Source organism: Ambystoma mexicanum, chromosome 1q (assembly GCF_040938575.1).
Source record: "Ambystoma mexicanum isolate Mex_15411 chromosome 1q, UKY_AmexF1_1, whole genome shotgun sequence".
NCBI classification, from domain to species: Eukaryota; Metazoa; Chordata; class Amphibia; order Caudata; family Ambystomatidae; genus Ambystoma; species Ambystoma mexicanum.
The window spans coordinates 265,705,028-265,729,280 of record NC_090922.1 but is presented as its reverse complement, the minus strand read 5'-3'; the positions used below and the strand labels follow the sequence as shown (position 1 = coordinate 265,729,280).

Below are 24,253 nucleotides of genomic sequence, written 5' to 3'. Positions count from 1 at the left end.
GTGGTTCCGGGTGGCGATTGGGTGTGATAAGCCATCAGATGGGGCACGCCTTCAGTGCAGCTTCTATTAGAGTGTCCATGTGGGGGAAACAGACCTTTTGGCGGAACATGCGTTTTGTAGACACCATGCCCCGATGGGTCTCGTGGGCCAGCTCTATAACTCTGGCTCTCATGGATGTGGGGATTACAAGCTTGCAGTCTTTGAGAAGTAGGTGATCTTCAGACACCGTCAGTTCCTCTTTCACCTGCAGTAGTCTCTCTACCTCCTCTTGCACCGTGCCTCCTGCGGCCCTCCCCCTTTCTTTTGCCCTTTGCCACATACCAGACTCCAGTCCTTCGCGAATGATGTTGCAAGCCGCATCATTCTCCGTTTCTCTGGCGAGCGCCTCCATGTTAATTCCTTCTGGCGCGGACTGATGTACGAGGTATCTCAGTTACCTGTCGGCTACTGATGGTTCCGGAGCACTCTCCTCCTGTGGTCTCCTGGACAGAAAGTCAGCCGAGTTTTCGCCTTTTCCTGGTCTGTGGATGATCTCAAAATCATAGTCTTGAAGTCTCAGACCCCAACGAGCGATGCGCAGAGGCATTTTGGCCTGAGGGTTGCCATAGAGAAACAAAAGGGCCTGATGGTCTGTAACAACCTGGACAGGTTTCCTGTACAGAAACAGGTGGAAGAACTCGCACGCCCATACCACTGCCAGCCCTTCCTTTTCTGCTTGGGAGTAGGCTTGTTCAGTGGTTAAGCTGCGACTGGCGTACGCCACGATGTGTTTCTGTGAGGGGTCTTTCGGGTCAAGTTGTGCTAGGATGGCTCCTAGGCCAATGGGACTGGCATCAACTGTGAGCTCAGTCTTCCTGTTGGGATCATAGTAAGACATGTTCTCCGCCTTTGCAACTCTTTCCCTGATTACTTTGAATGCCCTTTGGCAGTTGCTGGTCCATTCAAATTTCACATCCTGGTGGGTTAGCTGTCGTAGTGGTTCGCTGACTGACGCAAAGTCCTGGATATACCGATTGCAGTAGCTGGTCAGACCCAAGAAGGACCGGAGCTCAGACACATTGGATGGGGCGGCGGTGTCGTTCAGCGCTGCAACTTTGTCCGGGTCTGGTGTCATGCCTGACTCGGAAAAGACATACGCACTTGTTTCTATTGAGGGTGAGGTTGGCATCATGCAGGGCCTTGCACACTTTCACAAGAGTCTCATCTTGCTTGTTTACATCAGTTCCAAATACTAGTATATCGTCCGATAATTGAGGCAATTCAGGATGTGCTTTATGATGTTATGCACTTCAGCTTGGAGTGTGTCCACCGCCGAGGACACCCCGAAACTCAGTCTTTTATACCTGAAAAGGCCGACGTGTGTGACGAAGGTTGTAATGTTCCTGCTTTCGGGATGTAGGACGAGCTGGTGGTAGCCTTTTTGCAGGTCAAGCTTGGAAAAGACTTTGGCCCCGTTCAACAGGTGTATCATGTCTGCGATCTTAGGGCCTCTGTGTTTGAATAATTTGCGAAGTCGCAGTGCTTGAGCTTGGTGCATAATCGCAGCACATATGCGTCCATGGTTTACCCCTTGGCCTGCTTGGTGCTGTGGAACAGGTGCCTTTCATAATCGACATTGGTATGTGGTGCGAAATATGCGGCAAGCGCATCTTTGAGATCCCGTATCTAGTCAATGGAGTCTTGGGGCATTTCATCAATTATGTCTCGTGTGGCAGAGCCTACCGCTAATTTTAGTAGGCATACATGTCTTGCGTCGGCAACTGGTCCGGTGGCTCCCATGTAAAGGTCAAAGTCTCTGATCCACTTGGTCCACCTGGGGCCCCAGTTGCTGGTGTCTGTCACGTCGAATGCTCCTGGGCATTTGGGCAGCCAGTGTGTCTGGTAGTTGGTATGGCACGTTATCTGGCAATGGCGCGCCTGGAGCTGGGCCTGACATGATGTCAAATTGGTGGTTGTCTGCTCTGATTTCGTGGTGTCACCAGCACCATTCGTTGAGGGTGGGGGTCTCCACCGTAAAGTCCTTCACTTATCAGCGTGGGATGGCCGCCAGCATGGCATGAGCACCATCAGCTTGCCCTTTCCCCTCCAGGGGTTTATGTGTCTTTGTGTGTTGGGGGGTCATGTGTGGCCTTGGTTGCTTGGGCCGTTAAGCTACAGGGTTCCCTGCTCCCTGCAAAGTGTCTGTGCTGCACGCCTTTCCTGTAGTGGGCTGGGAGGATAGAGGGCCTCTCCCACTGGCGCACGTGCGTTTATACGGCCTGCTCTTGTGCTTGTGGGCCTGCGCTGCCGGCGCTTCTTCTGCACTAGAAAGCACGTGTATCATGTGCTTACCAGCTGACTGCTGTGCGCGGTCCACTCTCTCCGTGGGGGCACGTGTGCTCGGGTGTGCTCCGCTCCCACGTGCGTGATCACTGCCACGGCCCGGGCTGAATGCGCCTCACTCGTCAGCTGGGCTATCGCGCGCTCATAAGCGCGTCGCCTTGTGGTTGCCATGGGTGGGCTGCAACTGTTCCTTTGTGTGTCGCTGTGCCCCTAATCCCATCCTCGTCACCAGTGTCCTATCTGGTGCGCAGCGTATCTTGCGGATGGCGCAGCAATAAAGGGCCGACACGGAGCTCATGCAACAAACGTCTTCTTTATTTCTACTCTTCCCCGAACTCCCGATCCCGCCCCCTCACGTCACTTCCCTTTCCTCCCGTCCTCCTCCCGCCCCCCCTGTCGTCATGGAGACGTCAACGTGACAGAAAGGAAAAAACTCCAAGTCCCTGAATGTAAAGGCGGAAAAGGCAGGACTGTATGGCCTGCCTCCTCCTCACGAATGGCCACGGGAAGCTTCAGAGTTGTGTAAATGCGAGGAGAAAGGGAGGAGGAGAGGTAATGGATGCCGTCATCACATATCCATAGCTCTCAACTCACCCGCTTTTGGCGGGTGTCACCCGCCCTGTAAAGGGCTGACTCACCCGCCAAGCCTCCTGCACGCCCATTCATTCTAATGGGCGTCTCACCCGCCAAAAACAAAATCGGGTGATTTCACCCGCCTTTGCAACACAAATGGTTGAGAGCTATGCATATCCTAACCCCCGCCCACTGCATGTATTAAAGCATAGCTCTCAACTCACCCGCTTTTGGCGGGTGTCACCCGCCTTGAGAGCAGATGAATCACCCGCCAATTCCCTCATACGCCCATTCACTTCTATGGGCCTCTCACCCGCCAAAAAGAAAATCGGGTGTTTTCACCCGCCTTGCTGACAAAAAAGGTTGAGAGCTATGATTAAAGTGCTCACAACCACCCCATTGTTGTTCCAAGGGAACAACATAGGGAGATAGAAAAGAATCCTCTGGAACGCACAGATATTTCCTACCATTATCGATCTCGAGGCGCGGTGGATCTTAACGAGACTGGTGGAGTGTGCCTGATTCGACTGTAGTACAGGGCGTGGTTAGGGCTGACCAGGCCTTAATAATCGAGTACTGTGACGAGGAAAAAGACGACTCGGTGTAATGTGGACTACTATATGGGTCGGGATAGGACAATATTCTACAGCTGTGATAGAAACTGGCTACACATGTCAAAAGATTTTAGGATTACTTGCTTTTGAATAATTAGAAAAATGGTCAATTGTAAATCCACGTATGTGCTAAATATTTGGATCACAGTGTAGAGATTCAAAATTACGACAGAGGAACGTATCAGAGAGATCACAAAAAAGATTGACTTTTCCTGTATATATGAAAACTTTCCATAAAAGCACGTCTGTGGTCACAATAGTATATAGCATTCCATGGATTTGTGACGACAGCTCGAGGGGGATTTAGAGCACTCCAGCTCATCTACCTGAAAGCTAAATAAATCGCTATCACAAACTTGAGAAGCAAGTGGTCTAACTGCACCCAAAGGCTTGGTTGTTATTTTAATACATGATAAAGAACCATGTGATTTGATCTTCATATGACAGGAAGATAGGTTTTGAACAATGTTTTGCTGCCATCTAGTGGTTTGAAAGAGACCTCCCATTTTAACTATTATTAAGGGGTTTTCATAGAAATATATTTTTTTAATTTTGGCTTTTTCCTTTTATTTGGTTTTTTTTAACGTGACTCTAATGAATGATGAAAAACAATTGAAATAATCGTCATGCAGATTACTCAATTTTTAATACGTGCGAAAATTGTTTCTGAAATTCACTAAATAAAGACATCACATACTATTTTCAGAATTCAAGAATGAATACTGAAGCAATGACCATAACGTTGAGAGTGTAGCTGTTTGTTTTGCTTTGAGACTCCATACATTGATGTATATGCTCTCTATTACACTCTTGAAAATGTCTTCGATTTGAATTTTCGTGAAACAATCCATTGTCATTTCTTTGTGATAACTAAAAGTGCGTGAAGACACTTGCCCCACTACCCCACTACCTCTTAATGAATCAACGTCAACCGATTACCCTCAGCTTAAGACGTAGGACACTCTGAGAAACCAACAGGCTTAGTCACTAACTGAAATTCAGGGAAAATCATAACGTGGGCAGTCAGGCACCAGACGCCCCGCCCCCTCTGTTTATTTTACCGCTAGCGCACTTACATGCGCTTTCCGAGCCAGATTCCCACAAACTTAGCCCAGTACATATTTTTGGAAGACCAAAGCCAGAAACGGCCGCAACCTCTATTATATATTTACGCATAAATCGGTATAAACGATCGGCAGCATATAAGCATAAGCTTCACATTTAATTATTCCTGAAACCACTCAACTGGTATTCCTTCAGCTTTAGTTGCTCAATGCACCCCATTGGGCCTCTTAACACTGTTCCGCTGTATGAGATCTCAGCTGTCACTGGGACATTACAAGTCCGTGGCCGAGATGTCAGGCGGAGGAAACTGTAAATCCCCGTTCCCCATGGGACTGGGGACACCAGTGCCGGTGCTTCCATGAAAACCATGCCGACAGTGGCCCCTGCAGGCATTCTCGCAGTCTAGCGTTCCGGAAAGGCTGCCAGTATGCTACCGGTACCCTTATTTCCGGACCGCCAGACTTGGAATGAGGCCCATTGCACTGTCCATACTCCAGGTCTCGCCCCCCCAACCTTCCTCAGCCTCCAGCTCTGGATGAATTGGGCTGTGGGGAGCGCCGTTATTTCGTTCATTTCACCAGCTGGAGCTGGAAGCTGAAAATGGGCGTGCGCCTCTTTACAGACCTTTCCGCCCATGCTGTGTCAGGCTCCCTAAGGGGCTGATTATTCATGGTTATTGCCTCTACAATGAGGCTTCTGCTCTGCTTGATCGTCTACGAGACTGCCACTTCAAGAAGGGGTTACCACCCCTTCGCCACCCTCATCAACTTTTTTTTTGTGTGCGCTCAGGGCGTCCTCCATTACGGGTGACGGGAGGGCCCTTTTCACCTTTGAAAGGTGAACCCCATCTCCATCGTGGAACCCTGGTTCTCCCAGGTCTATCACACTGTGACTGATAGTTTAAAAGCCTGCGCACCAGCAGAACATTGGTCATTGCCCTAAGCGAAATCTCCCGTTATTTTTGCCAATACGTTCTGCATATTTGCCCCCTCCAATGGTCTCTGGGTATCATCTCTGACCATGTGAGCTCTCCCAAGCCCCCCTTGCAGCTGATTATTCAACAAAGGTGTAACCCTTCTCCTTGAGCTGGATACACCTACCCACCCATCTGTGCCACCTCATCGCCCACCCTGCTGTATTATCACCACCTCTGGGGGTAATTCTGCATTAATATCGCCTTTGGGGGTACTTCTTCCGCCAGCTTCGCCTTTAATGTAGTCTCGAGGTCTGCCCATTTAGGTCCCCGCTGCCCGATCACTGCATTTTTGACCTGCTGGATTCGCTTTCTCCTCTCCTCATTTCGAATTGAACCATTCTGCTGTCCTTCTTACATAAGAATGCCCCAAGTTGTGTTTTCACATTTAACAAAGCATTCATCTCACTTCCTGCTCCTTTTCTAAAAGAATTGCCCCAGACCTGTTTACTCACCATGGGCCTCTCCACCTTGTCGCTTGGGTATTTTCCAGTCAATGCAGGGCTTTACACTGCACTTTGTGGTTATTAAGCTACTACATCTCACAACTTCCTGAGAAATTATTGCATAGTGTGCCTGCCGATTCCTTACAGTCCCCTAATTATCCAGACAGTGCACACATCGCATTGACGACCTCACATTCACTTCAGCCACGATGATGTTGCCCCTTTTTACTTCATGTGAGCTTGCCACCTTTCAGCACCAGCCCTCACTCTACGCATAAGTAATTGACTTGTTATTTGATTTGTTTAACTGTATTGCTCCCTGTATGGCGCTGCATTAGGCTGACCCTTCAGGCCCTGTGTGGCCTCTGTCATTCCTGAACTACATCCTGCAGCAGCCAGTGACCATGGGCCCCTCCTCACCAAGTCAGCCTTCACAGGGAAGCAGCGGATGGCAGGCCATTTCAGCCACTGTTACCTTATTCATTTGATTATCAGCTCTGCCAAGCTTCCTGGCAGACTCATGTTCATACTCGTAAATATGATATGATATTTTATGAATATTGCGCTCTTGCACAGGTGTTTCAGAGTGCGACCAAGCAAGGGGAGGGGAACAAGGGAGAACAAAAACAACGATCTTACTAGGCCCAGTGACATTAAGAACACGCAAGTGCATGGAAATGGGAAAAGGGGGAAAGTGCGTGCAGGGGGGTGAAGTGTAAAGTGCGGGACAGAGGAGAGAAACAGAATAAATAATAAGTGCACTAAGTAAATTAATACAGGCAGTGAAAACGTGGTAGTGCAGCTAGCTAGTGGCAAGAGCATGATTAGTCAGAAAGATAGGTGCAGAATAGGAAAGGGGGACTGTAAGGGTACTGCTACAGAAACCCAGTGCAAGGGGTGGCCTGGAAGCAGTTCAGGAGGAAGGCAGGGTGTGCAGGTACCTGGGCCCGAAGGACAGAGGGTGGCCAGGTGCACAGTGTCGAGAGAGAACACAGATCAGCAGGGGAGAAGAGGGGCAAACGCAGAAGCGATGAGGAAGGTCTTGAGGTGCTACTGGAACTGGAGATGATCTCCTCAAGTTTCAAGGTGGCCGGGAGGCTGTTCCAAAGGAAGGCCCCTGCCGAATACAGAGATCTGCCCCCAGCTTGTTTCTTTGAAATGCGACTGACCCTGAGGGAGTTAGAAGTAGAGGGGCGAAGGGCTTGAGAGGGGAGGTATTTACGGAGGGATAGTTGAAGGTATTTTGGACCCAGGCCCCAGAAAGCCTTGTGCACAATGCATAGGGTTTTAAATGTAATCCTTGCATGCACTGGGAGACAATGAAGGGATTTCAGAGCTGGAGAGATACGTTCCCAGGGCTTGAGGCCAAGGAGAAGTCTTGCAGTCTTGTGCTGGATTAAATGTAAAGGGCGTCGAGTGGAGGCAGGTAGATTTAGAAAGAGGCTGTTACAATAGTCCAACCTAGAGAGAACCAGAGCTTGGGAGACAGTGAGCTTCTGGGGGGAACAAGAGGAAAGGCAGAGTACCTCTAAGAAGGTGCAGTAAGAAGTTTGATTTTTTAGAGATGTCAGAGATGTGTGCGGAGAAGGAAAGAGTGGAGTCAAGGATGACCTCGAGATTCTCAGCCTCGCCGTTAGGGGTAGAAGGAGAAATAAACAGCTGTTATTCCCATAATTGTATTTCTTTGTTTTTAAAATATAACACAACAAATAACATGTTCATCTCTAAGAGTGGGACTGGGATTCAAACCTGCCTTGCTCTGCATTGTCTTGTCTTCAAGACAAACAAGTTGCCCCTGGGCTATCCTCTCGTTCCCCCAGCAGCTGCCTGCTGCTTGCTCATAATGTAACCCAACACATATTTCTAACTTCATCCTTTACAATGGGCTGGGTGTATCAAAATGTTCACAGATGTCGCTGCATGCTCTTGTATAATTACTAACCATAATATGACTACTTAATGCATTTTCAGCAGGCTATAACCACTCACCTTGTTTACGTCAACACTAACAGGAAGCTGCCCGTCGCAGGGTCAACTCATCCTGTATTTAGCCTATTTGAAAGGTTGTGTCTTTGGTAGCCAACTCAATCCATTCTTAATGTCGGATCAACATCACGTATCCTTTATCATTACTTGCCCCCCTAACAACCAGCCCCTTCCTTTTTAAGGGGAATTAGATTCCAGTTGTGTTGCTCCGTACAATATTCATTTGCCCCAAGCCATCAATTGTGTTGTGTGTATCGGTCAATACCAAACAATTATGGGAGTGATGTCTGACCCCAATTACAATAAAGTTGTGCTGCTCCTTACTCTATTCGTTTACTGCTCAGCTACCCACCAGGAAAAAGATGCCCCTGTGTGGGTTTCCCCGCTAACAACAGAACGTTTCCATTTCTAGACCCCAGCTGACATAGTCCTGCAAACCCAATGAGTCTAATAACGGTCTACCAAATTCTGTTGTCAACGATAACCCGATGCATCGCCATCAATGCTTCATCTATTAATGAGTTTTTCATGTTGCAGGTGAGTAGTAACGTCATATTGGTGGCGTCACAGGCCAAGTATGCCTCACCCCATTGTTTTTGCCATTACATTACATTCTAAACAGACTCCCAGCACTGTGTCAAAACACCTGCTGCTGACCTGTGACACAGGAAGGGTGGCATAATGAAGTGCTTTGATACCCCTGGTGTATTTATGGGGCGTGCTGTCCATGCAGCTTCAAACACTTCTAGGTAGTGCCTCTACCTGGCAGTAGTTGACCAATTGTCCAGCCCCTCTATCGATTACTTGCCACATTCCACATTTTCAATGAGTGATGAAGAAAACCAACTCGCTACTCAGCATCACCTAGTGACCCTTGACAACATGTAAACACACAGAACCTCACAGTGAGCTATACTCACTACTGTTACCATGCTCAACATAGCGCCAAGAACATGCATGGCAGCGCTACCTCTTACCTCGATCAGTTTAATACTGGAGGCCATTTCTATTTATAAAGCATTGCCAGGCCTTGCTGTATTTGAAACCTGCATGGTGTAGGATAATCTCAAAGCCTAACTGTTAGTAAAGATTTCCATTTATGTGTAATCTTCCCTCCAGCTGTGTACGCCCCAACATTTTTTGCTGCTGTTGAACACCATGGACTGACTTTACCAGAGGAGCCCAGCCTTCTGCTGCACTCCTCTGGGCTTTTGCTCCCTTGTTATGGGGAAACTGACATACCCTTAAGATAGTCAGTACTGGCAGACTTTGTTTCCCTTAGTCCTTTCCAAATGTTGCAACTTTTCTGCAACATGTAACAAGTGTACAATGTACCTTCCAGTACAGTATGCTTGGTTCTCTTAGTCATTTCCAAAGGCCCTAGATACTCTTGAAGGATTTTTTAGGAAATGTGCAGATGTGTCACAGGCAGGGCTGGTGGCAGCTTATCTTTTCAGGTACTTTTAACACTTTCCTGCCAGGTAAACCACGATTACCGCATTTGGCATGAATAGGTGGCCTGGCTCCAAAATGGCCATGCCACAAGGTTCTTTGTCCTGTCCTTTGGCCATCTTGCCAGTTTGCCTTCCCCAGGTCGAGCCGACCCGGTCAGTCCTTATTTGGGCATGCATTTTCCCACGAAACAGCAAGCTTTCGCGAGCTTCTGCATGCCTTGTGTGTGTGTGCCTCCAGGATGTGGGCTGGGGTGTCTGTCCCCAATACACATCCTGCGTGCCAGAGAATCTGGAGTGCTGTGAATGCCTGGGACCACTGTGGTCCATGATTGGTCCACGTATGGTATGCCTGTATGTGAGCAGATCTCCCATTGGGTCTTCTTTATTTTGGCGCAAAGGAGATTCTGGATAAGAGAGGCCCCCAAACACCCATACCATGTCGATCTCTAGAGTTCTCACTGAACGAAGGATACAATCCAAGTATCCTGAAGCTAAGAAGCCGAGTTGAGGAACCGCTGGTGACTCGCTGGAAGGTTTGCCACCCTGAGCCCACTGTTATCCCGAGCGACCCTTCTGCATCTGATCGTCCTAAAAGGTCTGCGAAGACGCTTTGACCCATTGGAATAGTGGGACCAACTATTCTCAGCACCTTCATCAAACCCTGCAAGTAAGCCTTCTTGAAAGTGTCCCTGGGCCAACCAGTGGGCTGAGCAGCTTACGAGGTACCTTTGCTCTGTCTCCGCCAGTGTTTTGAGGAGGCCCTAAAAAGTTGGTATATCGCTAGCTCTGTCTTCACGGCACCCTCACATCGAATTTCGTACACTTGGCATTCCCAGGTCTGAATTGAAACGAGTGCGCCAGAACCAGAGCATACGCGGGTAAGGTGTCACCCAGCCGTGGTGACGACCTTTGTAGGTGCACTGCATTTGTGCCCCTCTTGCCCTGAAGCCTGCTCCAGTGAAAATGGCCTGATCCATCCACCAGGAGCAGAGAAATCGCCACTGTTCCATTTGAGAATCATCGCTGTATCTTCGTCGCTGAAAGCCACAGAGCCGCCAAATTGCTGCACTTGAACCTGCAACCGAAGTTGACTCGACTGCCGAAGTTTGGTCCGGAGTGTGCCGGGGGGTCGGTGAATAATCGCAACCCTGGCCGGTGGCCCCTAGCGCCTCCATCCATTTTTATGCACAAGTGGCCCCTGGGGGGCCCCTCTCCTTTCAACTGCTAGTGCGAACTAGCAAACTATTCCCAACTCTTGGAATCGACTCTGCCCTCAAGTGGAGAACCTCCTCGAATAGTGGGAGCCTATTCTTCATCATCTCACCCACCTACCTCTAGATTCTCAGCCTCGCCGTTAGGGGTAGAAGGAGAAATAAACAGCTGTTGTTCCCATAATTGTATTTCTTTGTTTTTAAAATATTACACAACAATAACATGTTCATCTCTAAGAGTGGGACTGGGATTCAAACCTGCCTTGCTCTGCATTGTCTTGTCTTCAAGACAAACAAGTTGCCCCTGGGCTATCCTCTCGTTCCCCCAGCAGCTGCCTGCTGCTTGCTCATAATGTAACCCAACACATATTTCTAACTTCATCCTTTACAATGGGCTGGGTGTATCAAAATGTTCACAGATGTCGCTGCATGCTCTTGTATAATTACTAACCATAATATGACTACTTAATGCATTTTCAGCAGGCTATAACCACTCACCTTGTTTACGTCAACACTAACAGGAAGCTGCCCGTCGCAGGGTCAACTCATCCTGTATTTAGCCTATTTGAAAGGTTGTGTCTTTGGTAGCCAACTCAATCCATTCTTAATGTCGGATCAACATCACGTATCCTTTATCATTACTTGCCCCCCTAACAACCAGCCCCTTCCTTTTTAAGGGGAATTAGATTCCAGTTGTGTTGCTCCGTACAATATTCATTTGCCCCAAGCCATCAATTGTGTTGTGTGTATCGGTCAATACCAAACAATTATGGGAGTGATGTCTGACCCCAGTCGGAATTACAATAAAGTTGTGCTGCTCCTTACTCTATTCGTTTACTGCTCAGCTACCCACCAGGAAAAAGATGCCCCTGTGTGGGTTTCCCCGCTAACAACAGAACGTTTCCATTTCTAGACCCCAGCTGACATAGTCCTGCAAACCCAATGAGTCTAATAACGGTCTACCAAATTCTGTTGTCAACGATAACCCGATGCATCGCCATCAATGCTTCATCTATTAATGAGGTTTTCATGTTGCAGGTGAGTAGTAACGTCATATTGGTGGCGTCACAGGCCAAGTATGCCTCACCCCATTGTTTTTGCCATTACATTACATTCTAAACAGACTCCCAGCACTGTGTCAAAACACCTGCTGCTGACCTGTGACACAGGAAGGGTGGCATAATGAAGTGCTTTGATACCCCTGGTGTATTTATGGGGCGTGCTGTCCATGCAGCTTCAAACACTTCTAGGTAGTGCCTCTACCTGGCAGTAGTTGACCAATTGTCCAGCCCCTCTATCGATTACTTGCCACATTCCACATTTTCAATGAGTGATGAAGAAAACCAACTCGCTACTCGGCATCACCTAGTGACCCTTGACAACATGTAAACACACAGAACCTCACAGTGAGCTATACTCACTACTGTTACCATGCTCAACATAGCGCCAAGAACATGCATGGCAGCGCTACCTCTTACCTCGATCAGTTTAATACTGGAGGCCATTTCTATTTATAAAGCATTGCCAGGCCTTGCTGTATTTGAAACCTGCATGGTGTAGGATAATCTCAAAGCCTAACTGTTAGGAAAGATTTCCATTTATGTGTAATCTTCCCTCCAGTTGTGTACGCCCCAACATTTTTTGCTGCTGTTGAACACCATAGACTGACTTTACCAGAGGAGCCCAGCCTTCTGCTGCACTCCTCTGGGCTTTTGCTCCCTTGTTATGGGGAAACTGACATACCCTTAAGATAGTCAGTACTGGCAGACTTTGTTTCCCTTAGTCCTTTCCAAATGTTGCAACTTTTCTGCAACATGTAACAAGTGTACAATGTACCTTCCAGTACAGTATGCTTGGGTCTCTTAGTCATTTCCAAAGGCCCTAGATACTCTCGAAGGATTTTTTAGGAAATGTGCAGATGTGTCACAGGCAGGGCTGGTGGCAGCTTATCTTTTCAGGTACTTTTAACACTTTCCTGCCAGGTAAACCACGATTACCGCATTTGGCATGAATAGGTGGCCTGGCTCCAAAATGGCCATGCCACAAGGTTCTTTGTCCTGTCCTTTGGCCATCTTGCCAGTTTGCCTTCCCCAGGTCGAGCCGACCCAGTCAGTCCTTATTTGGGCATGCATTTTCCCACGAAACAGCAAGCTTTCGCGAGCTTCTGCATGCCTTGTGTGTGTGTGCCTCCAGGATGTGGGCTGGGGTGTCTGTCCCCAATACACATCCTGCGTGCCAGAGAATCTGGAGTGCTGTGAATGCCTGGGACCACTGTGGTCCATGATTGGTCCAAGTATGGTATGCCTGTATGTGAGCAGATCTCCCATTGGGTCTTCTTTATTTTGGCGCAAAGGAGATTCTGGATAAGAGAGGCCCCCAAACACCCATACCATGTCGATCTCTAGAGTTCTCACTGAACGAAGGATACAATCCAAGTATCCTGAAGCTAAGAAGCCGAGTTTAGGAACCGCTGGTGACTCGCTGGAAGGTTTGCCACCCTGAGCCCGCTGTTATCCCGAGCGACCCTTCTGCATCTGATCGTCCTAAAAGGTCTGCAAAGACGCTTTGACCCAATGGAATAGTGGGACCAACTATTCTCAGCACCTTCATCAAACCCTGCAAGTAAGCCTTCTTGAAAGTGTCCCTGGGCCAACCAGTGGGCTGAGCAGCTTACGAGGGACCTTTGCTCTGCCTCCGCCACTGTTTTGAGGAGGCCCTAAAAAGTTGGTATATCGCTAGCTCTGTCTTCACGGCACCCTCACATCGAATTTCCTACACTTGGCATTCCCAGGTCTGAAGTGAAACGAGTGCGCCAGAACCAGAGCATACGCGGGTAAGGTGTCACCCAGCCGTGGTGACGACCTTTGTAGGTGCACTGCATTTGTGCCCCTCTTGCCCCTGAAGCCTGCTCCAGTGAAACTGGCCTGATCCATCCACCAGGAGCAGAGAAATCGCCACTGTTCCATTTGAGAATCATCGCTGTATCTTCGTCGCTGAAAGCCACAGAGCCGCCAAATTGCTGCACTTGAACCTGCAACCGAAGTTAACTCGACTGCCGAAGTTTGGTCCGGAGTGTGCCGGCGGGTCAGTGAATAATCGCATCCCTGGCCGGTGGCCCCTAGCGCCTCCATCCATTTTTATGCACAAGTGGCCCCTGGGGGGCCCCTCTCCTTTCAACTGCTAGTGCGAACTAGCAAACTATTCCCAACTCTTGGAATCGACTCTGCCCTCAAGTGGAGAACCTCCTCGAATAGTGGGAGCCTATTCTTCATCATCTCACCCACCTTCCTGAGTTGTTACATACCCTTGAAGAGATCCCGTTTTGCCCATTTGAATTACTGCGTGCGCTTGCATTGCATGTACATTTGAGGATTAGGCTCAACTCTTCTTAGGGATTGGACTGCCTCTTAGTTAGGAGTGAGTTGGATGCAGAAGAGACTAAAGACTATTTTCACTACCTGTTTCGTTCCCATTTAGGTTGTGGACCCATTTTGTGCATGAACCCTTTAGACCCTATTGGTCTTGTATATATGTATTTAGATAGGATTGTGTTGGTCTAATAAGTATTACTGTGATTTGATTTGTGTGTTTTAAACTCAAAGGCCTTGAAATAAATGTATATGTATTTTTAATATATCTACACCTGACTGGGAGTGATTTGTAAGGGTCCTTTACTCTGTGTGCTCATTGTGGTCTTTCAATCATCCTCATCCCTCCTGAAACCTGGTCTTGACCACCACCAAGCTACCTTGATTAGTCTGGCTTGTCCAGAAGGGTACCCTGATCCTGGAAACTGGACTGGCCTCCTGAACCTCTGCCCATCAGGTTAGAGTTCAGAAATCCATCTTAACAAATTGATGTACAGTGGTGGGATAGGACTGAAGGTATAAAGTTTTGCACAGTATTGAAGGCATTTCAAGTTATTCCTATCCAGGACACATAGTGACTTTGTAGTTGTAGTGATAACTGTAAAAGGCCATAGACCTATCTAATATAATGGAAACAAGTACCTTTATACCCTTAAATGCTTCTAGATCAAAACATTGAAAAAGATGTGTACTGAGAGGGGTTTACTTGCTCAAGGTACAACATTGGAAATGATCCAAAGAATCATGGAGAGAGGAGATGACGCTCAGAAAAGAGATGACAACATTTTGGAACTGCTTACCAAAGTGACTTTGGGCATTTCAGAGATAAATGCCAGGGTGATCATTGTTGAAGAAAGATATTCAGTTCTCACTTCTAAGTTTTCTGAGATTGAAGATCATTTAACAGCTTCAGATGAGAAGACTTTAAAGTTACATGACAAGATCAGAGAATTGGAAGTGCAAAATTAAAAACTACTGGATAAACTATCGGAGCAAGAACATTTCTCAAGGAGAAACAACATCAGAGTGGCAGGTTTTCCAGAAAATGTTGAATGTGGAAATCCTATGCAACTTTTAGAGAAGGCTCTCATTTCAATTTATTTTGAAACTGGATGCTTCTACTTCCTGGAGATAGAAAGGGCTCATAGACCTTTGGCCAAGAAACCAGCTGAGGGACAAAGACCAAGGCATTTTATAGTAAGGTTTCTCAGATATCCAACTAGAGAACTGATTCTGAAAAAATCACGTGAGTTGGGTGATCTGTCATGGGGCGGAAATAAGATTATGATTTTCAGTGTTCTCAGTAAAGATGTTCTGGACAAAAGGAAACTGTTTAAAGTGGCGAAGTAAAAAGCTAGAAACAGAAAAATGCAATACTATGTGGTCTATCGTGCAATTTTGAGGGTAGTTCTGGATGGTCAAACTCACTCTTTTGCAGACCATGTTAGTGCTGATGCCTTTCTAACAGACCTGGAACAATGTGAAATGGAAACAACATCATCCAGTCCCCAAAAGAATGCTTAAAAGAAAAAGTGATTATTCTTTCAACTGAATATTTCTTTCCCCATTTTTAATGGTTTGTTTTGGTTTTGGGTTGATTTATAATATGTTATGAAAATGTATTAATATTGCAATGAGACCGTACATTTTTTGTGTTTACGACGATTTTGGAACGTATAGTAAAATTAAATAATAAGAGGGATACAGCGTACAGTGATACCAGGTGAGTAGAGTAAAGCACCTCACTGTTCGTGCAGTGGAACGTAGGGTCACGTGATGAGACAAGCTGTGTGTTTCGTTTCCTGCCATCACGTTTCCTGCCATCGCGTATGAGTAAGCAGAGAGATTGGAAACAGGCAACGCATTCAAGACGCAGTGCTGTGACGGTTGAAAAGAAGAAAGCGAAGAACCAGAGTATGTGTGCAAGTACTGATGTTGTTGCACTTTGATGTGAAGAATAGAATAGAAACCTGCATATTCTGCTTTCATAGGGTGTCCAGAGGCAAGCTGTGTTTATCAAACAACTCGGCTAACGCTCGGATTCTCATTGGCATTCAAAGGTTTGGCTCACAAGGGTGTAGATTCCTCACCTGCGATCATCTTTGATTCTCTCTGCAGCTGTTGTTACGCGTTGAGCAGTGACACATTTCTTTATGTTGGCCTAGTTTACAGTGCAATGATAGATGATTACGCGATGAGTAAAATGTCAAGAAGGGCATAAAAGTGCAAAAGTTACAAAATCAGAGAAGAGATTTTCCCTGACTGCGATTGTCTGATTGTAACATTGAGTCACAAGAGCTTCTGTATTCATTTTCGCACCATCAGATGGGAGATGACAGAGCAACGGATTAATGGTTGTCATCCAGGCCTCTGAATGGGCAGGGATTTTTACGTTCCTCTTATCTACAAGGCTGGTTGCATGCTGCACTGTGCTGATCAGATATATGAGTAGGTTCCGCACCAGCATGCTGTAACAAGGGCAGAGATGTAATGGAACAAAGGCGGCACTATCGCCACTACTTTTATCAAAGGAACTTCTGACAGATACCACTATTGGTCCTGCATTTATCTACATGGGCAAGATACTCTTGTAATCTTGTTAGAGAACACTTTGGGGGTCCTACATTTACTTTCTTTGGCTCTGGAGCCAACTTCTGTGCTGCACAGACTGTTACAACGCTTGGCTTGTCTACTCATCTCCGGCTCATGTTTGAATTATTGCATGGTGAGCTGGAAACACATGTACTGTGTCTTACGTACAGAGATAGATTGAATATGGTGGTTACTATTGAGGTCAAAGGCATTTCCAATACAACTGTGAGATATGGGGCACTCTTGTTATATTGTGTTATTGCTAACAATAAACTAAATAAACTAGAGGTTGTTTACATGACAATATTCTTCTATGAACATTCATTTTTAACATTTTACTGAGTAGTGGCATTTAATCAGAGCTTCCTTTATGTTCATCTCTTATTTCATTTCTGGAGTTGGACCTCACGTTGATGTATTATCCCACTGCAGGAAACCAGAGAGATGCTTGCTGGAAATACTGATGTGAACTTGCTTAGGGCTTAAACTGGAATCTATATTTATAACCATCCTGTTAGTGAAATGTCACTGTTCCATGCTGTATGATTAGTGTTTTTATTGATAGGTCTCTGGATGAAGACTTTATTAAGCCTTGAGTTTTAACATGATTAATTTAATGTAACTATGACACGGATACACAGTTAAATGAAATATTATATTGGGTCGTTTTGTGCTTTTAGGAATTTCTCTTTAATAGGGTTTAAGTTGTGTAATGTACTGAGATTGGGTGGGATTTTTCATGGTTGATGTTTTAAGGGGAGAATATGTTGATTGTATATAATTGGGCATAGGTTCTGAGGGTTGCAGTTTAGCAGCAATGGGTAATTTTTATCTTTATCATTTGGTCCAGATTTGGACAATGTTCAGTTTAGATTGGTTGTATTTGTTCTATGTTGTGTTTGTATGTCTTGTGTGTTTTTTCTGTGTGGGATATTTATGATGCTCTATACCGGTTTTATTTTTGCAACTTGGGTTGCTTTGGTTTGTGAGTTCTGGATCTTGTTTTTTTTTTGTATGTGATTCAAATTATTTTTGGACATTAGTCGAAGGGTGCATTGAACTTTGGGACATGGAAAGTTAAAGGGATGAATTGCCCTAGCAAAGGGAGAAACATAATGGCAAAATTGAGGAGAGAAAATGCAGATGTGATCTTTTTACAAGAAACTCATTTAACGGAACAACCAGAGACATTTTTTGGTGCTTCAAAGTATATGAAGGTACTGTTAAATTGTTATTCGGGGAGATCGAGGGGAGTGGGTTTGTTCATTCGTAAAACTTTGGACATGAAGCTTGAGAATGTTGTTATGGATGATGAGGGACGATTTATCTTGGTGGATGTTCATTATGAGGGTAAGATTTTGACGATGGGATTTATATATGATCCATGTACTAATGGTACAGTGTTTTTTAAAACGCTAACGGAAACCCTGAGAAACATGAATGTTATTGAAATTGTTTTGGGGGATAATTTGAATTGTATTTTGGATGCTTCTTTGGATAGGCTAACGGAATGCAGGTTTACAGGTTCTAAATTGAGTGATGTTTTTAATGATTTTCTGGACACCTTTGCGTTGATTGATAGTTGGCGATAACTCCATCCTACTGGTAATGAATTTTCATTTTATTCTCCTGCTCATGATTCTTATTCGAGGTTGGATTATTTATTGGTTTCGGAGAGATTGATTGTTGACATTTTTAGTGCTGATATGAGGGAGAGGTGTCTTTCCGATCACTCATTAGTGACAATGACTATTGATTGGAAAATAGGTAACTTGTATAGAGACATATGGAGGCTAAAGACGTTCATTCTAAAAGATGAAAAGGTTTGTGAAGCGATAAATGTGTTTATAGAAACCTTTTTTGAAGAAAATATAGATTCTGCAGATAGTCTAGTTGTTTGGGATGCTTTTAAATCAACTATACGAGGGGAATTAATTAATTGGACTTCCAGAAAAAGGAAAGAAGGTGAAAAAGGGTTAAAGATTTTGAGTCAGAACTTAAAATTTTACAGCACAGTGTGTAATGTCCAGTAGTAAACGTAATAGATTAAAAATGGAAGGTACTAGGAGTAAATTGAAGGAAGTCTTAGGTGAGCAATTTGAAAGAGGCATGTATTTTATGAAGCACAAGTATTGGGAGGAAGGGGATAACAGTGGACGTTTGTTAGCTAACAAGCTAAAGAGTCTATCTGAGAGGTCATTTGTTCATAGGATTTTAGATAGTGCAGGGAATGTGAAGGCTAAAAGTAAAGATATTTGTGAATGTTTTAAATCCTTCTATGCTTCCTTATACCCTGAAGGATTGCAGAATGACGAGATGATGTTGAATACTTTTTTTGCAAAAATTGAACTACCTTGTTTGTCTGATGAAGGGAGAGAATGTGTGGACGCTCGGATTTGTAAAATTGAAGTGAAGGAGGCTGTTAGGAAAGATTTAATCATTGTATGTAATTTTCCCTCCACGTGGCAACCACCAAACCTTTTGCTGTTGTTTTACACCCTGATCTAGACTTTGCCAGAGAAGCACAGCCTTCCGCCGCACTCCTCTGGGCTTTCGCTCAATTCTTATGGGGAAACTGACATGCCCTTAAGACAGTCAATACTGGGAGACTGTGTTTCCCTTAGTCCTTTCCTCATGTTGCAGCTTTTGTGCAACATGAAACAAGAGTGCACTGTAACTTACATTACCGCACTCTTGGGTATCTAGTCATTCCAAAGGCCCTAGAAACTCTCGCTGGACTTATTATGAACTGTGCAAGTGTGTCATGGACTGGACTGGTGGCAACTATCGTTGCTCTTATTTTTTGAACCATTTTTATCGCCATGTTATCCGCGCTTACCGCGTTTGGCACAAATGAGTGGCCTGGCTCCAAAATGGCCATGCCATGAGGTTCTTCGTCCTGTCCGCTGACCGTCTTGCCCCTTCACCTTCCCCCAGGTCGAGCCGACCCGGGGCAGTCCTCATTTGGTCATGCATTTTCCCGTGAAACCCCAAAGCTTTTGCGGGCTTCTGTATGCCTTGTGTGTGCCTCCAGGATGTGGGCTGGGATGTCTGGTCCCAATACACAGCCTGGGTGCCAGAGAGTCTGGAGTGTCCTGAATGTCTGGGACCACCGTGGTCCGTGATAGGTCCACGTATGGTGTGAGTGCTTGTGAGCAGATCTCCCATTGGGTCCTCTCCGTTTTGGCACGAAGGGAACTTTGGATAAGAGGAGGCTGAAAACACCACTACGTTGTCGATCTCCTGAGTTAACACCGAACAAGGGATAAGGAACCAAGTATCCTGCAACAAGAAGCTAAGTCGAGGAACCGCTGGTGACCCACTGAAGGTTTGGCACCCTGAACTGCTGTCGTCCTGCGAGACCCCTCTGCATCTGATCGTCCTAGAAGGTCTGCGAAGGCGCTTTGACCCATTGGGATAGTGAGATTAACGATTCCGGGCACCTTCATCAAACCCTGCAAGTAAGCCTCTTCGGAAGTGTCCCTGGGTCAACCAGTGGGCTGACCAGCTTATGCAGGACGCTTTGCTCTGTCACCGCTGCCGTTTCGGGGAAGCCCTTGAAACTTGGTTTACTGCTTGCTCTGTGTCCACGGCCCCCTCACACCGAATTTCGTACACTTGGCATTCCCAGGTCTGAAGTGTGACGAGTGCGCGCGGACCAGAGTAAACGCAGTTGCCGTGTTGCCCTGCTGTGGTAACAACCTGTGCACGTCCGCTGCATTTGGGGCACCCTCGACCCTGCATCCTGCTACGCAGAATCTACACGGTGTCGCGACGTCCTGATCATCGCAGCTAAACCTGCCAGCAACGTGAACTGAACTGGAGAGGTCTAGGTCTGCCTGCGTCGGGGACCGGTGAGTCTATACCCCAACCAGTGGCCCCTCATGCAGGAGCCCGTTTCTTTTCTACCGCTGTTGCAAAATAGTGACTCTATCCTGCACTCTCACCCTGCCTCTGCCCACAGGTGGAGGCCTTGCTTGAGTAGTGGGGTCTTGTTCTGCATCGCTTCATTCACCTTCCTGAACTGCCTGATATCCTTGAAGAGGCCCTCTTTTGTCCATTGGCACCAGCGCCTGCAGGTACTTTTGAGCATAAGGCTCCTCTCTTCGTAGGGCTCGGACTTCCTCCTAGTTAGGTGTATTTCAGATGTCGAACTGGGTCTAATGATTACTTGCACTGCCTGTTTTCCTCCCCATCTAGGTGGTTTACATATTACGTGCTCCTAACTACTTAGACCCCTCGGTCTTGTATATATATTGTATTGATTGTGATGTGTTGGTTTACTTTAGTATTATTGTGATTCTTTGCTATGGTCGATGTTACAAAGGCCTTGTAATAAATGTGTCTATATTTTTAATATAACACCTGTCTGGAGTAATTTGTAAGTGTCCTTGCTTTGTGTGCTCATTGAGGTCTTTCCGTCACCCTCACCCCTCTTGAGACTTAGTCTTGACCGCCGCAATCGCTACCCTGATTGGTCTGGCTTGTCCAGAGGTTACCCTGTTCCAAGAAACTAGGCTGGCCTTCTGAACCTCTGCCCCTCCTGGTCAGAGTTCAGAAATCCATCTTAACAGAGGCTATTCGTCATCTCAATGTGGGTAGACCCCAGGGTTAGATGGGTTGCCAATTGAGTTTTATAAAACTTTTGATACAGCTTTGACCCCAATATTGTGTAGTTTGTATAACCAATTTCTTTCTGATGGGAGTATGTGTCCGTCAATGCAAGAAGCAGTCCTTACGCTAATTCCTAAGCAGGGGAAAGACTCCACCGAATGTGGTAATTATCGGCCTATATCGCTTTCAAATGTTGATATGAAGATTTTTCCGAAAATTATGGCTATTAGGTTACAGAAATACATGGGGGAGATTATTCGCTAGTTGGTTTTATGGACAAGACATATAGAAGTGATAATATTGGACTTTGTTGAATATAATTGGCTTATCAGACACTGAAGTGGATGAAGTTTTACTTAGGCGTTTGACTGTGTTAATTGGTCCTTTTTAAATTATGCTTTAATCAGAATGGGTTTTGGTCCACAATTCTTGAATGTGATTGGTGCTTTACAATATGATATTTTCGGCTAAAATATGGGTAAATAAGGTTTTGTCTGGCTCTTTCAAGCTATTTAGGGGAACCAAACAAGGTTGCCTGCTTTCCCCTTTCTTATTCAATATGGCTCTTGAACCATTAAAGGGACCACTACGGTGGTGATAGTGCGCGGTACAAATGTCCTTTAACATTAACACATATTAGACAGGAAAGGAAGATTTGTGGATGGAAATTGAAAGATAGTGAAATAAAAATGTTGGCATATGCTGATGATCTAACAGTGGTCTTGGCAAATCCAGCTGAAGGTGGTACTCTACTTCGGGAAATGATGCAGGAAGTTGGATGGTTATCGGGCTATAAAGTGAATTGGGGAAAAAAAAGTGGTCTTTCCGGTAAAAATGAATCCACTAAGTAGGAGGCTATTAGATTGGGATTGTCAATGGGCAGATATCTCGGTGAAGTATTTGGATGTGTTTCTGGTGTGAGATATTCGAAGGCCTGTGGATTTTAATATAGATAAATTGAAAGGAATCTTAATGAAAGACATACATAGATGGGATAGACTGACTTTAACTCTTTGGGCTAAAATTAATGCTGTCAAAATGGTATTGCTTCCGAAGGTTTTGTATTACATTCAACCCCTTCCCTTGAAATTCACAAAGCAGGCATTGAAGCGTATTGACAACATTTTTATGGATTTTTTATATGGGGAGTGGGCAAGAGCCCAAGAATTCCGCAATTTATATTAATACGTGGTGTTAAAGATGGGGGCTTGGGCTACCCAATACTGGCAAATTATTACAAAGGGTTTCTTTTGAAAAAGGCTTCTTATTATATTAGGAAGGATGTGGGTCTTAATCCTTTTTATCTTTGGATGGAGAGGGAAAGGTTAAACCTGTTTCCAATAGACTGTTTATATTCTTATGGTAAGCTACCAAAATCTGGGGTTAAGATAGAGGCTTTAACAGTTACGAAGTCTGCTCTGGTTTCGTTGATTCAAGGGTGTGGACAAACTTAATTTTTTTACAAGTATGCTTCTCTCTGGTCGAATCCTGGTTTACAGATTGAGAACAAAGTATTACACTGGAGGAGTTGGGTTAATAAGGGAATTTTGAAGATTGATGATGTGGAAAAATGGTGGGATGGTTCCATTTGGAGACCTAATGGATTAATTTGGTTTGGACGATAAGGAAATTTAGAGATATAGATCACTAGAATGCTTGATAATAGAGAGGCATCAAATGTTGAGTGAACCATTAAATGATAAACCCCGAGTATGCATATTGTATAATGCTACTCCGAATGCAGTCTCTACATTTACTAAACATATGCCTATACAGGTGTGTATGCATGATTCCTGGGAGAAATTACAGAATAAATGGGTGATTGAACTGGGGAGGGATATATCCGAAGCTGTATGGGATAATGCGTGGAGGGTAACGGTGAAAGCAAAAATGGATTTGAACTTGAGATACATTCATCAGCGTATTTTGGGAGGTATTTATTGGACACCAGTAAAGATGGCGGAGGGGGGTTTGATTGAATCGGATTTGTGTTGGGGGTGCTCTCACTCAAAAGGGACTTATCTGCATATGATCTGGGAATGCGATGGGGTACTGAACTTTAGGAGGGAAGTGACAATTGTTCTCTCAAATGACAGCAGAGGTCTGGAAATCTGTGGTGTGTCTGGACGGATTGATAGGGCATTGTTAATGACAATAAAGTATGTTATGAGAGTAGGGAAGTCGCATAAGAAACCACATAATGATAGTTGGATGGTAGACATGCGCACACTTTCGAAGTATGAGAGATCTTGGGCATTTCGACTTCATCGAGATACTGAATACTGTGATAATTGGGATTCATTCAACAATTTGTTTGAGTAAGGTATAGAACTAAAAATCTTGGTGAAATATGGGAATTGGGTGGGGGGGGTTAATGTGTTGTATTTTGTTCTTGATTGTGTTTGTATGTAAGTGTTGTTTGTGTTGTAATGGTTTATTTGATGTGTGAGAGGGGACTTTGTGCTGAAGGTTGTTGTTCACTGATAATTGTAGGTTGGTAAAGAAAATGTCATGTAAACTGTTATTTCTCTGACTCTCACCAATATGTTTTGATGTTATTAATGGTTTGAAAATTAAATAAAGATGAAAAAAAAAGACTAACTTGGGTTGCTACCCATTAGTAATTTATAAGTATTGGTAAAATTCCCCTTACTTTGAGTTACTGTTCACCAGCCAGAGGCAACCTACGACACCCAGGGAATTCTGCCAGTTGCTTTATTTTATTTTGTACATTTGACTTTTTATACTTCCTTCCTTACTTTGATGCCAGTCGACCTGGCCACTGGTAAGCCCCTGCTCAAACCTGTCAGCCATTGGGGGGGCGGGGGCTGTAAAACTACTGCTTGTGGCACCTGCTTGCTATTTAATGCAAAACTAGGAAGCATACATGAAACCTTTTAATCCCCTGAAATAGGCAAACAGACGCATGTCAGATTAGAATACGGTGCGTGCTAACATGTCTGCCTGTAGAATTTGCCATAACCCAATATTCCCAAAAATCGGTCGGCTCTGTTTTTACTTCCCACAAAAATCTT

At 45.3% G+C, this 24,253-nt stretch overlaps 2 protein-coding genes across 4 annotated transcripts in view; both read left to right on the top strand.

Moving 5' to 3' along the window:
- The first annotated feature begins 15,809 nt into the window (after positions 1-15,809).
- Positions 15,810-24,253, top strand: part of MOCS3 (molybdenum cofactor synthesis 3) — a 95,946-nt gene continuing 87,502 nt past the window's right edge. The window contains exon 1 of the mRNA XM_069638453.1: positions 15,810-15,926. The gene's annotated coding sequence lies outside the window, so the exon portion shown is untranslated. The remainder of the gene's footprint in view (positions 15,927-24,253) is intronic.
- The window catches only part of SDR42E1 (short chain dehydrogenase/reductase family 42E, member 1), a 252,431-nt gene continuing 244,001 nt past the window's right edge, over positions 15,824-24,253 (top strand). For 2 of the 3 annotated variants that reach the window (XM_069638477.1, XM_069638495.1), the window contains exon 1: positions 15,840-15,926. The gene's annotated coding sequence lies outside the window, so the exon portion shown is untranslated. Of the gene's footprint in view, positions 15,927-24,253 lie in introns of all 3 variants that reach the window. The other variant, XM_069638487.1, reaches the window with a different exon arrangement.